At 50.2% G+C, this 15,955-nt stretch overlaps 1 protein-coding gene across 1 annotated transcript in view; it reads right to left on the bottom strand.

Annotated features, from left to right (window-relative positions):
• Positions 1–15,955, bottom strand: part of EFL1 (elongation factor like GTPase 1) — a 472,312-nt gene that overhangs the window by 385,383 nt on the left and 70,974 nt on the right. The window lies entirely within an intron of this gene.

The following is a 15,955-nucleotide window of genomic DNA, read 5'->3' as shown; positions in this document are numbered from 1 at the left end:
GACAGCGCGGCATTAACCCCTTCTACTTCCAGCATTGAAGATAACTCAACGTGGGGCTGCGGCAAGCGCCATTGTGCGCTTTCTGTGGTAGTTGTGATCTTCAAAACCACACTAGGTGAGTGTACAGGCGTATACTTGTAATTTTAATATCTGGTAAGACCCTATGTTGCCCTCTCTTTCCTCAGCTTTATATAAAAACAGAGAAATTGTAATAAATTCCAAGCACCAATTAGACAAGACTGGGTTGCCATAGATTTGGCCCAGAAGCTGACATTCAGCATGTCAGGGGGACTGGCAGAAGGCTTGAAAAATAAGGCTATGTTCACACGATGCCTTTTACTACATTTCTCTTATGCAAAATAAAAGCTGCTTTTTACAGTACCAGCAAATGTTCTAAGATTTCAGAAATTTCATGCAAGATTGCTTTTTTTTCTGCAGAATGTCAATTCTTTTAGCATTTTTTCAGCATAGAAAGCGTTGACAAAAGGGAATCTGTCACCAGGTTTTTGCCACCTGCAGCATAATGTAGGGGCAGAGATCCCGATTCTAGTGGGGTGAGACTTACTGGGCTACTTAGTGTAGCTTTGATAAAATCACTGTTTAATCAGCAGCAGATTATCATTAGAGGACTACTTAGCAGCTAAGTAGTCAAGCATATTCATGAGCTGTGTATAACCTACTTCTACCACAGACTGACAGCATTCTGTGTACACTGTATATGGGCAGAAAGCTTCCAACAAGTGTGGGCGGAGTTATACAACTCCACATTCAAATACCTGCTAGATCTAAAGTACAAATAACAGGCATTTAATCAAAATGACAGCAAGCAGCCCAGTAAGTGACATCACTGGAATCAGGGTCTGTCTCTACATGATGTTAACCTCAGATGGGGGAGAAAAAAACTTGAAGTGCAAAAATGTAGCAAAAAAACGCAACCATGCATTTTTTGGTGAACAAAACTAACTTTATTAAACATGTACTGTAGACAAATGACACTTAGAATCTGCACAATAAAAAAAAAACCTGCAACAAAAACACAGCAATAACGCAACAACAAAAAAGCAGCTTTTGTAAGCAGCTTCTTTACTGCCAACAGAGCAGGTTTTGGCTGCAAAAAAAAAAAAAAGAGTCAGCAAAAATGCAACGTGTGAACACAGCCTAAGGGTCAACACTGTAAATAGAGGCTTTGCCTTAACTTGATGTTTCAAACTAATGAAATTCTCATATAGTTGCTGATGTACAATTATAAATATCCGAATAAAAGATCTACAAGCGCTGAAGAGACAAAAGTGAAAATCAAAATGTGTAATCAATTGGCCCCAGCTGAACATTAGTCAGCAATGGAAGAAGCACGGCACGTGACAAAGGAAACATGACATTTTGTGGCATCGTTGTCTTGTGTGACCATGGGCATCCGCCGCCTGTTATCAGTGCAATGTCACATTGCGCCATTTCTCTAGCACACAAATTACCACTGCTGTAGAGCATTGTCGGTGCGTCCATGACCGGCTGCCATCTGTCTGCCATGCGTCCTCAGGAGGTATAACTTACATTTCTCTAATTAGTCCGGCATAAAGGAAACCGCCAACCAAAAACATCCGTATACTAACAACAACAATAATAGAATAAAAAAAATGTTAAAGAAGAAATAAACTAAAAAAAATAATGGATTAATGACGGAAGCGGTCTGGCGGCAGCTCCATGCAGACTGTGGATTGGCATGGTGCGAAGATTTAGTGGCAGCAAATTTATATTTTAATAACCCCAGCTGTTAACACAGACTTCTATCATTCATTTTCTAGATAAGTGCGGAAAATCCACTCTGCCAAATATAGAGAGAAATGTGTGTAACCTTTGTTAGCCGGTGCCACAGCCAAGTTATTGCAGTTGGATTGATGTACTCACTTGTAGTTGGCACAGACGGCCGCACCATAGAGGTTATATATGCATACATAAAACACGGATAAAGCACAGGGCAAACCTGCTTAATGTGCTCTGGGCTGGAAAAACACTGCCGGCATTAAGCTCAATACTACCGAGGATATACAATAAATTACAGCTACAGGCAGCGCTCACAAGGCACCGACGCTCACATCACTTCTTATTATTTCACGCATATGTTCCCCATTTTACCGTTTATATATAGAATTAGAAGAGGCTGGCCGGGCTAATATCATAAGTGCAATAACAGTGTTACGGGGGCTGTCGGATAATAAGGGAATGGAAGGCTATCCGACAGTCAGGGTCCACGGTGCAGAGCTCTGCTGCAGAGTATGGCAGAGGATAGGGGAAACCTGTCCACCAAAGCGGTACTGACACTGTTACGTCACAGTGTCACCAAGGCCAATAGCGGCGTATACTGTTTAAGGCTACTTTCACACATCCGGTTTTTGCTCTGCGGCACAATACGGCACTCTGCAGAAAAACCGCAACCGTTTTTTTTGCCGCCGGTTGCGTTTTTTTTTGCATAGACTTACATTAGTGCCGTAGTGTGCCGCATGGGCTTGTGTTCGGTTCGGTTTTTGCCGCATGCGGCAGATTTAGCCGATGCCGCGGCCGGATCGAACGTTCCCTGGCACGTTTTTTGCTCCGGCAAAAAAGAAGGGAATTTTGTTTACTTACCGTAAATTCCTTTTCTTCTAGCTCCAATTGGGAGACCCAGACAATTGGGGTGTATAGCTACTGCCTCCGGAGGCCACACAAAGTATTACACTTAAAAGTGTAAGGCCCCTCCCCTTCTGGCTATACACCCCCCCGTGGGATCACGGGCTCCTCAGTTTTAGTGCAAAAGCAAGAAGGAGGAAAGCCAATAACTGTTTTAAATACAAATTCAACCCGAGAAACAGCCTCGGAGAACTGAACTGTTCAACATGAACAACATGTGCACCCGAAAAAAACAAACTTCCTAAGAAAACAGGGCGGGTGCTGGGTCTCCCAATTGGAGCTAGAAGAAAAGGAATTTACGGTAAGTAAACAAAATTCCCTTCTTCTTTGTCGCTCCTAATTGGGAGACCCAGACAATTGGGACGTCCAAAAGCAGTCCCTGGGTGGGTAAAAGAATACCTCGTGATAGGGCCGTCAAACAGCCCTTTCCTACAGGTGAGCCACCGCCGCCTGAAGGACTTGTCTACCTAGGCCGGCATCCGCCGAAGCGTAGGTATGCACCTGATAATGCTTGGTAAAAGTGTGCAGACTCGACCAGGTAGCCGCCTGGCACACCTGCTGAGCCGTAGCCTGGTGCCGTAATGCCCAGGACGCACCCACGGCTCTGGTAGAATGGGCCTTCAGCCCTGATGGAATCGGAAGCCCAGCCGAACGGTAGGTGTGAAGAATTGGTTCCTTGATCCACCGCGCAAGGGTGGATTTGGAAGCTTGCGACCCTTTATGCTGACCAGCGACAAGGACAAAGAGTGCATCCGAGCGGCGCAGAGACGCCGTGCGGGAAATGTAGATCCTGAGTGCTCTCACCAGATCCAATAAATGCAAACCCTTTTCAAATTGGTGAACTGGATGCGGACACAAAGACGGTAAAGTGATATCTTGATTGAGATGAAAGGAAGATACCACCTTGGGAAGAAATTCTGGAATTGGACGCAGAACTACCTTGTCCTGGTGAAACACCAGGAATGGAGATCTGCATGATAACGCCGCCAGCTCGGACACTCTCCGAAGAGACGTGACCGCCACTAGAAAGGCCACTTTCTGTGAAAGACGAGAAAGGGAAACCTCCTTCATAGGCTCGAAAGGCGGCTTCTGGAGAGCAATTAGAACCTTGTTCAGGTCCCAGGGCTCCAACGGCCGCTTGTAAGGGGGGACGATATGACAAACCCCTTGCAGGAACGTGCGTACCTGAGGAAGTCGCGCCAGGCGTTTCTGAAAAAATACGGATAGCGCGGAGACTTGACCTTTAAGGGAGCCAAGCGACAAACCTTTTTCCAACCCAGACTGCAGGAAGGAAAGAAAAGTAGGCAATGCAAAAGGCCAGGGAGAAACTCCCTGAGCAGAGCACCAAGATAGGAATATCCTCCACGTCCTGTGGTAGATCTTGGCGGAGGATGGCTTCCTAGCCTGTCTCATGGTGGCAACCACTTCATGAGATAAACCTGAGGCCGCTAGGATCCAGGACTCAATGGCCACACAGTCAGGTTCAGGGCCGCAGAATTCAGATGGAAAAACGGCCCTTGAGACAGCAAGTCTGGACGGTCTGGTAGTGCCCACGGATGGCCTACCGTGAGGTGCCACAGATCCGGGTACCACGACCTCCTTGGCAAGTCTGGAGCGACGAGAATGGCGCGGCGGCAGTCGGACCTGATTTTGCGGAGCACTCTGGGCAACAATGCCAGAGGTGGGAACACATACGGTAGCCGGAACTGCGACCAATCTTGAACTAAGGCGTCTGCCGCCAGAGCTCGGTGATCGTGAGACCGTGCCATGAAAACCGGGACTTTGTTGTTGTGCCGTGACGCCATCAGGTCGACGTCCGGCATCCCCCAGCGGCGACAGATCTCCTGAAACACGTCCGGGTGAAGGGACCATTCCCCTGCGTCCATGCCCTGGCGACTGAGAAAGTCTGCTTCCCAGTTTTCTACGCCTGGGATGTGGACTGCGGATATGGTGGATGCCGTGTCTTCCACCCACGTCAGAATCCGCCGGACTTCCTGGAAGGCTTGCCGACTGCGTGTTCCCCCTTGGTGGTTGATGTATGCCACCGCTGTGGAGTTGTCCGACTGAATTCGGATCTGCTTGCCTTCCAGCCACTGCTGGAAGGCTTGTAGGGCAAGATAGACTGCTCTGATTTCCAGAACATTGATCTGAAGGGTGGACTCTTTCCGAGTCCACGTACCTTGAGCCCTGTGGTGGAGAAACACTGCTCCCCACCCTGATAGACTCGCATCTGTCGTGACCACCGCCCAGGATGGGGGTAGGAACGACTTTCCTTTTGACAATGAGGTGGGAAGAAGCCACCACCGGAGAGATTCCTTGGCTGCCTGAGAGAGGGAGACCTCCCTGTCGAGGGACGTCGACTTCCCGTCCCATTGGCGGAGAATGTCCCATTGTAATGGACGCAGATGAAACTGCGCAAAAGGAACTGCTTCCATTGCTGCTACCATCTTCCCTAGGAAGTGCATGAGGCGCCTCAAGGGGTGCGACTGGCCCTGCAGGAGAGATTGCACCCCTGTCTGTAGCGAGCACTGTTTGTCCAGTGGAAGTTTCACTATCGCTGAGAGAGTATGAACTCCATGCCAAGATATATTAGTGATTGGGTCGGGGTTAGATTTGACTTTGAAAAGTTGATGATCCACCCGAAACTCTGGAGAGTCTTCAGTGCCACGTTCAGGCTGTGTTGGCATGCCTCTTGAGAGGGTGCCTTGATAAGTAGATCGTCTAAATACGGGATCACAGAGTGACCTTGCGAGTGCAGGACTGCTACTACTGCTGCCATGACCTTGGTGAAGACCCGAGGGGCTGTCGCCAGCCCGAAAGGTAGAGCTACGAACTGCAGGTGTTCGCTTCCTATAACGAAGCGTAGAAAACGCTGATGCTCTGGTGCAATCGGCACGTGGAGATAAGCATCCTTGATGTCTATTGATGCTAGGAAATCTCCTTGAGACATTGAGGCGATAACGGAGCGGAGAGATTCCATCCGGAACCTCCTGGTTTTTACGTGTTTGTTGAGCAGCTTTAGATCCAGGACGGGACGGAACGACCCGTCTTTCTTTGGCACCACAAACAAATTGGAGTAAAAACCGTGGCCTTGTTCCTGAAGAGGAACGGAAGTCACCACTCCTTCCGCCTTTAGAGCGGACACCGCTTGCAGCAGAGCATCGGCTCGGTCGGGCGGTGGAGAAGTTCTGAAGACACGAGTTGGAGGACGAGAGCTGAACTCTATCCTGTACCCGTGAGACAGAATGTCTCTCACCCAACGGTCTTTGACCTGTGACAGCCAAATGTCGCCAAAGCGGGAGAGCCTGCCACCGACCGAGGATGCGGAGAGAGGAGACTGAAAGTCATGAGGAAGCCGTCTTGGTAACGGTTCTTCCGGCTGGCTTTTTTGGGCGTGATTGAGTCCGCCAAGAATCTGAGCTCCTCTGATCCTTTTGGACGAGTAGAATTGGGACCTGCCTGAGCCTCGAAAGGACCGAAAACCAGACTGTCCCCTCCTCTGTTGGGGTTTGTTTTGTCTGGGTTGCGGTAAGGCTGAATCCTTACCCTTGGAGTGTTTAATGATTTCATCCAAACGCTCACCAAACAATCGGTCACGAGAAAAAGGCAAACTGGTTAAGCACTTCTTGGAAGAAGAATCTGCCTTCCATTCTCTCAACCACAGGGCTCTGCGTAAAACCACGGAGTTGGCTGACGCCACCGCCGTACGCTCGTAGAGTCTAGGACAGCATTAATCGCGTAAGACGCGAATGCAGACATTTGAGAGGTCAATGGTGCCACCTGCGGAGCAGATGTACGTTTGACCGTGTCGACCTGTGTAAGGCCAGCTGAAATAGCTTGGAGTGCCCATACGGCTGCGAATGCTGGCGCCAACGACGCTCCAATAGCTTCATAGATGGATTTTAACCAGAGCTCCATCTGTCTGTCAGTGGCATCTTTAAGTGCCGCCCCATCTTCCACTGCAACTAGAGATCTGGCTGCAAGCCTGGAGATTGGAGGGTCCACCTTGGGACACTGTGTCCAGCCCTTGACCACGTCAGGGGGAAAAGGATAGCGCGTATCTTTAAGCCGTTTGGAGAAACGCTTATCTGGATAAGCGTGGTGTTTCTGGATTGCGTCTCTAAAGTCAGAGTGGTCCAGAAAAGTGCTTAAATTACGCTTGGGATACCTGAAATGGAATTTCTCCTGCTGTGAAGCTGCCTCCTCCGCAGGAGGAGCTTGTGGAGAAATATCTAACATCTTATTGATGGACGCTATAAGATCATTCACTATGGCGTCACCATCCGGGGTATCTAGATTGAGAGCGGCCCCAGTATCAGAATCCTGATCAGTTACATCCGCCTCATCACACAGAGAGTCGTCCCGCTGGGACCCTGACCAGTGTGATGAAGTTGAGGGTCGCTCATAGCGAGCCCGCTTAGGTTGTCTGGGACTGTCGTCCGAGTCAGAGCCGTCACCCTGGGGTGCATGTGACACCCCCGGAGCTAGGAAGTGTTCCAGCTGAGGGGGACCAGGGGGCAATGAACCAACAGTGCCCATGGTCTGAGTTACTGGTCTAGACTGCAATGTTTCAAGAATTTTAGACATAGTCATAGACAATCTGTCAGCAAAAGCTGCAAACTCCGTCCCTGTCACCTGGACAGCATTCACAGGTGGTTCTCCCTGGGTCACCTCTAGCAGAGGCCCCGGCTGAGCAATTGCCACAGGGGCCGAGCACTGCACACAATGGGGGTCAGTGGAACCTGCCGGTAGAGCAGCCCCACATGCGGTACAGGCAGCATATAAAGTCCGTGCCTTGGCACTTTTGCTTTTTGCGGACGACATGCTGTTGTCTCCTTGAGAAATCTAAGGAGGGTATATAGCAGAAAATCACCAGCGAGCGTACAGTGTAAAGTATTGCCAGCACAAAATACAAAGTACACTATGGCACAAGTGGGGGAGAGCCCTTGAGGGCTGCTTACCGCCCGCTGAAAAGCGGGTGTGAGGTCGTAGAATCCCTTGTCTGGGTCTCCCAGCCTCCCCTCTGCAGCTCAGCGTGCAGGCAGGAATGGCTGCCGGCGTCCTGTAAAGAGGGGCGGACCGTGGGCGTGCCACAAACAAAAGTGCGGGAAACTGCGTCCCACTGTGCCTAGTGTGAGGGCTGGAGTATGTAAAACAGACTCCAGCTCTTAGCGCTGCTGGTCTGTACAGCGTCCCGCCCTCCTCCTGACTGGCAGGTCTGGGGGCGGGAACGATACGAACTAGGCCGCAAAAGCCGGGGACTGTAGTAATCTAGCGCGGCCGTCATATATGCACGGCCAGCGCGGAAGTCCCCGGCGCACCACAAATCCCAGCCGCGACGCAGTAAACACTGACCCCAGCGGCCGGATCGGCCGATCGTACTAAGTCTCCTCACTCAGCAGAGCTGTAGTGAGTAACGGCACAAGCGCAGCAGCGCTGTTTACCCCGGCGCACTAACACACCCAGCAATGCTGCAGTGTGCGTGCGGTAAGCACGGGGACACGGAGTACCTTAATGAAGCAGGGTCCTGTCCCTGAGGAAACTCCGCTCCGTATCCAGCAGATCCTCCAGGGGCTGTGGATGGAGCACGGTCTCAGTGCCCGGAGACCGGTCAAGTCCCACTTCACCCAGAGCCCTAATGGGGATGGGGAAGGAATCAGCATGTGGGCTCCAGCCTCCGTACCCGCAATGGGTACCTCAACCTTAACAAACACCGCCGACCGCAAGTGGGGTGAGAAGGGAGCATGCTGGGGGCCCCATATGGGCCCTCTTTTCTTCCATCCGACATAGTCAGCAGCTACTGCTGACTAAACAGTGGAGCTATGCGTGGATGTCTGACCTCCTTCGCACAAAGCAGAAAACTGGTGAGCCAGTGATCCCACTGGGGGTGTATAGCCAGAAGGGGAGGGGCCTTACACTTTTTAGTGTAATTGCTTTGTGTGGCCTCCGGAGGCAGTGCTATACACCCAATCGTCTGGGTCTCCCAATGGAGCGCCGAAGAAAACCGCATCGCGCCGCATCCAGCCGCTGCGGCGCATTTTTTAATGCATACCTATGGAAGCCGGATGCGGTGCAATGCGGAAAAAACTGCATCCGGTCGCCGCATGCGTTTTTTTCCACTGCGCATGCTCAGTAGCATGCCGCAACCGGAAAAAAACCGGGCGGGCCGCATGTAAAAACTTATGCAAAGGATGCGGTGTTTTCGCCGCATCCGTTGCATAGTTTTCACAGCCGGATTGTGCCTCAGTGCTCAAACCGGATGTGTGAAAGTAGCCTTAGTCACAGCGACTACCTCTTAGCATAACATAGGAGTGGAAATGCAAAAAAGTGAGGAATAGAACATAAAAGTGCATAGAAGTCTCACAGTCTGTGAGCATGAAAGCACCTGTCTCAGTTAACAGTCACAGAGACTTAGTGTAGTGTGTGCAATATGGCACCTACCCATGTCCGCTCCACTTGTGGTGCAAGGATACGGACAGCAGCAAGGCTGCTAGCTTGAAACTCCTGCCTATGACCGCTCCCCTAGTGTGCGAGGATACGGACTGCTGCAGGAGGCAGCGTAGTGGAGCGTTACCCTAGAAGGCAACGACCACCTAACCTACCTATGTCCGCTGGACTAAGGTGCGAGGACACGGACAACAGTACGGCTGAAAGGTACAGGAGCGCTAACCTACCGATAGCGCTCACCTCAGAGTAGAACTACAAGGCCCAGTCAGACCATGTGCAGCAAGCACCTGCCTATGTCCGCTCCACTAAGGTGCGAGGATACGGACCACAGCATAAGCTGCAAGGTACAAGAGCGTTACCCTACCGATAACGCTCACCTAGAGAGACAATAGGTGCCGCAAGGGACATGCACAGAGCGTCTACTCCTATGCAGGAACCAAGAGGACTGAGTGCCGAGCAGCGTGCGTAAGGGTCTTATATAGACTCTGTGCCTCATCCAAGATGGAGGACACCAGCCAATCCGCTGTGAGAATCGTCAGCAATGACGTCACGCTGGCCTATCACAGAGCAAAGCGTCATAAGCACATGACCAGTGGCCAATCGGCTTAGAATGTGTCAGAGACATGTGACCTGGTGTCAGCGATGATGTCACCCGCACATGTGTAGTGGCTCCAAGATAGGACTTAGTCTCCAGCGTCACACATGCTCAGTAGCATGGAATCAGAACATAGTCTCCAGCACCACACAGACCTGGGACCAAGATATAGCATAGCCAGACCACAGCAAAGGATAAGGAGACACGCAGATCCCCAGAAACGGGAACCGTAACAAACAGGTCACAGAAATTGAAGGCGTTCATGCTCAGCATTCACCATAAGGTTTGGTAATGTGGTGGTCACAATGAAATCCGGTGACACAACCTCACTGTACCCAGTGACTCCCACCTCTGCCCAGGCAGACCATGTCAGGGGAGGGAATGCCAATGCCCGATCCTTTAGTTTTCAGGGAAGCCACGGACAGACATATCTGGCAGTGGCTCTCCCCACTGAAAACACAAACGCTCCGACAAGTCCACCATATATCATAGATAGCCATCAGCCGAATGATGGTTTGGCCAAGGGTTTTGGAACAGCTATGTCTCCCACTCCCCATACATAGGAAAACTCAGCTAAGTGCTGATGGGAGCATTAAGCTATGTGCTCACAGGAGCTTGCACCTGCGGATATATCCGCAGGTATGTCCGCAGGTTTCCCGCAGCTGATCTCCAGAATCCGCAGCTATCCATTGCTGTAGGATTCCAGCGAAATAGCTGCAGAAGAAGGGAATTTTGTTACTTACCGTAAATTCCTTTTCTTCTAGCTCCTATTGGGAGACCCAGACGATTGGGTGTATAGCTACTGCCTCCGGAGGCCACACAAAGCATTACACTAAAAAGTGTAAGGCCCCTCCCCTTCTGGCTATACACCCCCAGTGGGATCACTGGCTCACCAGTTTTAGTGCAAAAGCAAGAAGGAGGAAAGCCAATAACTGGTTTAAACAAATTCACTCCGAAGGAACATCGGAGAACTGAAAACCATTCAACATGAACAACATGTGTACCTGAAAACAACCAAAAATCCCGAAGGACAACAGGGCGGGTGCTGGGTCTCCCAATAGGAGCTAGAAGAAAAGGAATTTACGGTAAGTAACAAAATTCCCTTCTTCTTCGGCGCTCCATTGGGAGACCCAGACGATTGGGACGTCCAAAAGCTGTCCCTGGGTGGGTAAAGAAATACCTCATGTTAGAGCTGCAAGACAGCCTTCCCCTACGGGGAGGCAACTGCCGCCTGCAGGACTCTTCTACCTAGGCTGGCGTCCGCCGAAGCATAGGTATGCACCTGATAATGTTTGGTGAAAGTGTGCAGACTCGACCAGGTAGCTGCCTGGCACACCTGTTGAGCCGTAGCCTGGTGCCGTAATGCCCAGGACGCACCCACGGCTCTGGTAGAATGGGCCTTCAGCCCTGATGAAACCGGAAGCCCAGTAGAACGGTAGGCTTCAGGGATTGGTTCCTTGATCCATTGAGCCAGGGTGGATGTTGCAGCCTGCGATCCCTTGCGCTGACCAGTGACAAGGACAAAGAGTGCATCCGAGCGGCGCAGGAGCGCCGTGCGGGAATGTAGATTATGGGTGCTCTACACCAGATCCAACAATGCAAAGCCATTACATATCGATGAAATGGAGAAAAGGAAGGTAAGGAGATATCCTGATTGTGATAAAAAGGGGATACCACCTTAGGGAGAAACTCTGGGATCGGACGCAGCACTACCTTATCTTGGTGAACACCAGGAAGGGAGCTCTGGATGACCGCGCTGCTAGTTCTGACACTCTCCGAAGAGACGTGACCGCTACCAGAAAGGCCACTTTCTGTGAAAGTCGAGAAAGTGAAAACAACCCTCAGAGGCTCGAAGGGCGGCTCCTAGAGAGCAATTAATACCCTGTGCAGATCCCATGGGTCTGACGGCCTCTTGTACGGAGGGACAATGTGATAATCCCCCTGCAGGAACGTGCGTACCTGAGGAAGTCGTACTAGGCGCTTCTGAAAGAATACCGACAGCGCTGCGACTTGTCCTTTAAGGGAGCCGAGCGACAAACCTTTTCCCAATCCAGATGCAGGAAGGGGGGAAAAAGGAGACAATGCAAATGGCCAGGGAGACACTCCCTAAGCGGAGCACCAAGATAAGAATAACTTCCACGTCTTGTGGGAGATTTTGGCAGACGTCGGCTTCCTAGCCCGTCTCATGGTGGCAATGACGTCTTGAGATAATCCTGAAGACGCTAGGATCTCGGACTCGATGGCCACACAGTCCGGATCAGGGCCGTAGAATTCAGTGGAGAAAACGGCCCTTGGGACAGTAAGTCTGGCCGGTCTGAGAGTGCCCACGGTTGGCCGACCGTGAGATGCCACAGATCCGGGACCACGACCTCCTCGGTCAGTCTGAGACGACGAGGATGGCGCGGCGGCAAGCGGAGCTGAGCTTGCGTAGCACTCTGGGCAACAGTGCCAGAGTAGGAAACACATAGGGTAGCTGGAACTGCGACCAATCCTGAACTAGGGCGCCTGCCGCCAGAGCTCTTTGCTCGTGAGACCGCGCCATGAAAATCGGGACCTTGTTGTTGTGCCGAGACGCCATTAGGTCGACGTCCGGCATCCTCCAGCGGCTACAGATTTCCTGACACCATACTGGGTGCAGAGGCCATTCCCCTGCGTCCATGCCCAGGCGACTGAGGAAGTCTGCTTCCCAATTTTCTACGCCCGGGATGTGAACTGCGGATATGGTGGATGCTCTGTCCCCCACCCACATCAGAATCCGCCGGATTGCCTGGTAGGCTTGGCGATGCGTGTTCCGCCTTGGTGGGCGATGTCTGCCACCGCTGTGGAATTGTCCGACTGAATTCGGATCTGTTTTCCTTCCAGCCACTGCTGGAAGGCTTGCAGGGCAAGATGCACTGCCCAGATTTCCAGAACATTGATCTGAAGGATGGACTCCTCTGGAGAGAGTCCTTGACCGTCTGAGAAGGGAAACGTTCCTTTCTAGGGACGTCGACTCCCCAACCCATTGGCAAGGCATGTCCCATTGAAGTGGACGCAGTGAAACTGCGCGAAGGTGACGTGCTCTGGAGCAATCGGCACGAGGGGATAAGCATCCTGATGTCTATTGATGCTAGGAAAATCTCCTTGAGACATTGAGGCAATGACGGAGCGGAGGGTTACATCCGGAACCGCCTGGCCTTCACGTGCTTGTGTGCACGGCCAGCGCGGAAGTCCCCGGCGCACCACAAGTCCCAGCCGCGCCACAGTGTAAAAAACACCCAGCAACGGCCGGCGCGGTAGTTCCCAATACATAAAGTCACTCAGCAAAGCTGTAGTGACTAATAGCACGAGCGCTCTGCGCTGTTGCCCCCGGCGCACTAACACTCCCAGCAATGCTGGTGTGTGTGTGCGCGCTTGCCCGGGGACACAGAGTACCTTAATGTAGCAGGGCCTGTCCCTGACGATACTCAGCTCCATATCCAGCAGGTTCTCTGGGTCTGTGGATGGAGCCCGGTCTCAGTGCCTGGAGACCTGTAAGATCCCACTTCACCCAGAGCCCTGAGGGGGGATGGGGAAGGAAAACAGCATGTGGGCTCCAGCCTCCGTACCCGCAATGGGTACCTCAACCTTACAAACCGCAAGTGGGGTGAGAAGGGAGCATGCTGGGGACCCCATATGGGCCCACTTTTCTTCCATCCGACATAGTCAGCAGCTGCTGCTGACTAAACAGTGGAGCTATGCGTGGATGTCTGACCTCCTTCGCACAAAGCAGAAAACTGGTGAGCCAGTGATCCCACTGGGGGTGTATAGCCAGAAGGGGAGGGGCCTTACACTTTTTAGTGTAATGCTTTGTGTGGCCTCCGGAGGCAGTAGCTATACACCCAATCGTCTGGGTCTCCCAATGGAGCGCCGAAGAAAACCTGCGGACATTCATGCGGCCTACCTGCGGAAATGCCGCCCTCTATCTGCATAGTGGAGGGCCGGGATTTCCACAGGTAATTCCGCAGAAAGAATTGACATGCTATTACGTGCGGCTGCGGGAAATCCGCAGCACGTTCCGCAGCCGCACATACCGCAGCATGGACACAGACACTCCTTATGTCCCATAGGATAACTTGGGGAGTGTCCTGTACTTGCTGAAACCTGCGGATTTATCTAGAAAATCCAGATAAATCCGCAGGTTTTCTGCGGCAAAATCCGCAGGTACAGAGTCCGTGGGCACATAGCTTTAAAGAGGTACTCCCATGTCCAAGATCCTATCACGATATGTAGCAGGTGTAATCATAATAATATTAGCAAATATCTCCAATTAGAAATGTAGTATATTCTCCTGATATAGCCATGTCGCTTACCTCATGTGCAGGGCATTGCAGCTTAGGTATCCATGGTTACTAGCGGTCACTCTATTAATGGACATAAGCATGGAAGCTACAATGCCCTGCACATGAGATAAGAGAAATGGCTATATCAGGAGAACTATACTACATTTCTAATTGGAGTTCCTTGCTAATATTATTATTACACCTACTATATATTGGGATAGGATATTGGGGGAATATCGCTTTAAAGGGGGTTTTTCCATGAACAAAGTTGATTTTTAAGTTTATTTTATTGAATAGATCTTTGAATAATAACAGGTTGCACAATTGAATGCGTTAAAAGAATGTTCCTGTGCTGATATAATCTTATATATGTGTCCCTGTTATGTACTGTGTAATGGCCGTGTCTGACCGTACAGGGACATGGTCTGATTATAGCACGTGGTATGATCTGACCATGTCCCTGTACGGTCAGACACGGCCATTACACAGTACATAACAGGGACACATATATAAAGTTATCTCAGCACAGGAACATTTTTTTTAATCTCATTCAATTGTGGAAATTATTGTTATTCCAAGAGCTATTGATTAAAATGAACTTTGTTTATGGGAAAACCCTTTTAAAGGGAGCCTGTCAGGTGCAATAAGCAGCCAGAACCACGAGCAGTTCTGCGTGCATATTAGTAAGCCCTGCCTAACTGTCCCTGTATACACTAGCATAGATATAGAGATCTTTAGAAAAAGTATTTTTAAATATCTTTTACCATATGCTAATGAGCGAGGGCACTATTCCCCTGGGCGTTAGTTCCTCGGCCAATCGCCCCTCATTAGCATGTTTGTGTACCCACAGGGGTGTGCCATCATGCTAATGAATGTGCAGCATCAGAGGATGATGTTACTTACTTCTCCGCTGCCATCGCTGGCCGATGTTGGATTTCGGCTCAGTATGAAGCCGGGTGTACACGTTCTGGCTTTAAACTGAAGTAGTGCGCATGACCGAACCTCTGGGGTCATGCACACTAAGCCGAAATCCCCCGTCAGACTCGATGGCGGCAGAAAGGTGAGTGAGATCATCCTGTGATGCTGCATATTATTAGCATGTTATCACATGCCCACAGGGGCGTACTAACATGCTAATGAGAGGCAACTGGCCGGGGAACTAATGCCCAGGGGACTAGTCCCCTCGCTCATTAGCATACAGTAAAAGATCTTTAGAAATATTTTTTCTAGAGACCTCTTTATCTATGCTAGTGTATACAGGGACAGTTAGGCAGGGAATAGCAATATGCACCAGAACTGCTCGTGGTACTGGATGCATATTGCACCTGACAGGTTCCCTGGAAATATGGGACAGCTGTTAGACTATGTTCACACATGGTGTTTTTGCAGTGTTTTTTCTGCAGCCAAAACCTTCACTTTTGGCATTTTAAAACGCTGTGGGTTTTTCTTTACATTGTTTTTCAAGTGGATTACATGTGGATACATTACATGCATTGTTTTTGTACTTTATCATTGCATTCTGTGGGTAAGAAAAACCCAAAACACACTGACATGATAAAAAAATTAAAAAAATGGAACGAAATAAACACTGCCTTAGAGTCGTGGTGAAGGACCAAAAGAGCTCCACCAATTGCCAGAATAGTGGACCTTAACCCCATGGATTTGCCGCCATTTCTTTAGTTAGGTGTTGTATGGTGCAAAAATAAAATAAAAATTAGGGATAAAAAACCAGACATAACGAGGATATGTATAAGGACAGTCTGGAAAAGATGCAAGCCATTAAAAGATGTACTGGAGATGAGCGCTACTAAATATTTCAGTGCAGCTACAGGTCAATGTCACATGTAATATAGACTAAACGTCTGATATTATAGACTATGATAATGTCCGGGCCTCACCAGACAAAGCAAGAAGATTTCTGGACATCAGCATCACTCATGAAAGTTAG

This window comes from Anomaloglossus baeobatrachus, chromosome 4 (assembly GCF_048569485.1).
Source record: "Anomaloglossus baeobatrachus isolate aAnoBae1 chromosome 4, aAnoBae1.hap1, whole genome shotgun sequence".
NCBI classification, from domain to species: Eukaryota; Metazoa; Chordata; class Amphibia; order Anura; family Aromobatidae; genus Anomaloglossus; species Anomaloglossus baeobatrachus.
This window is presented reverse-complemented; position numbering and strand designations above follow the sequence as displayed.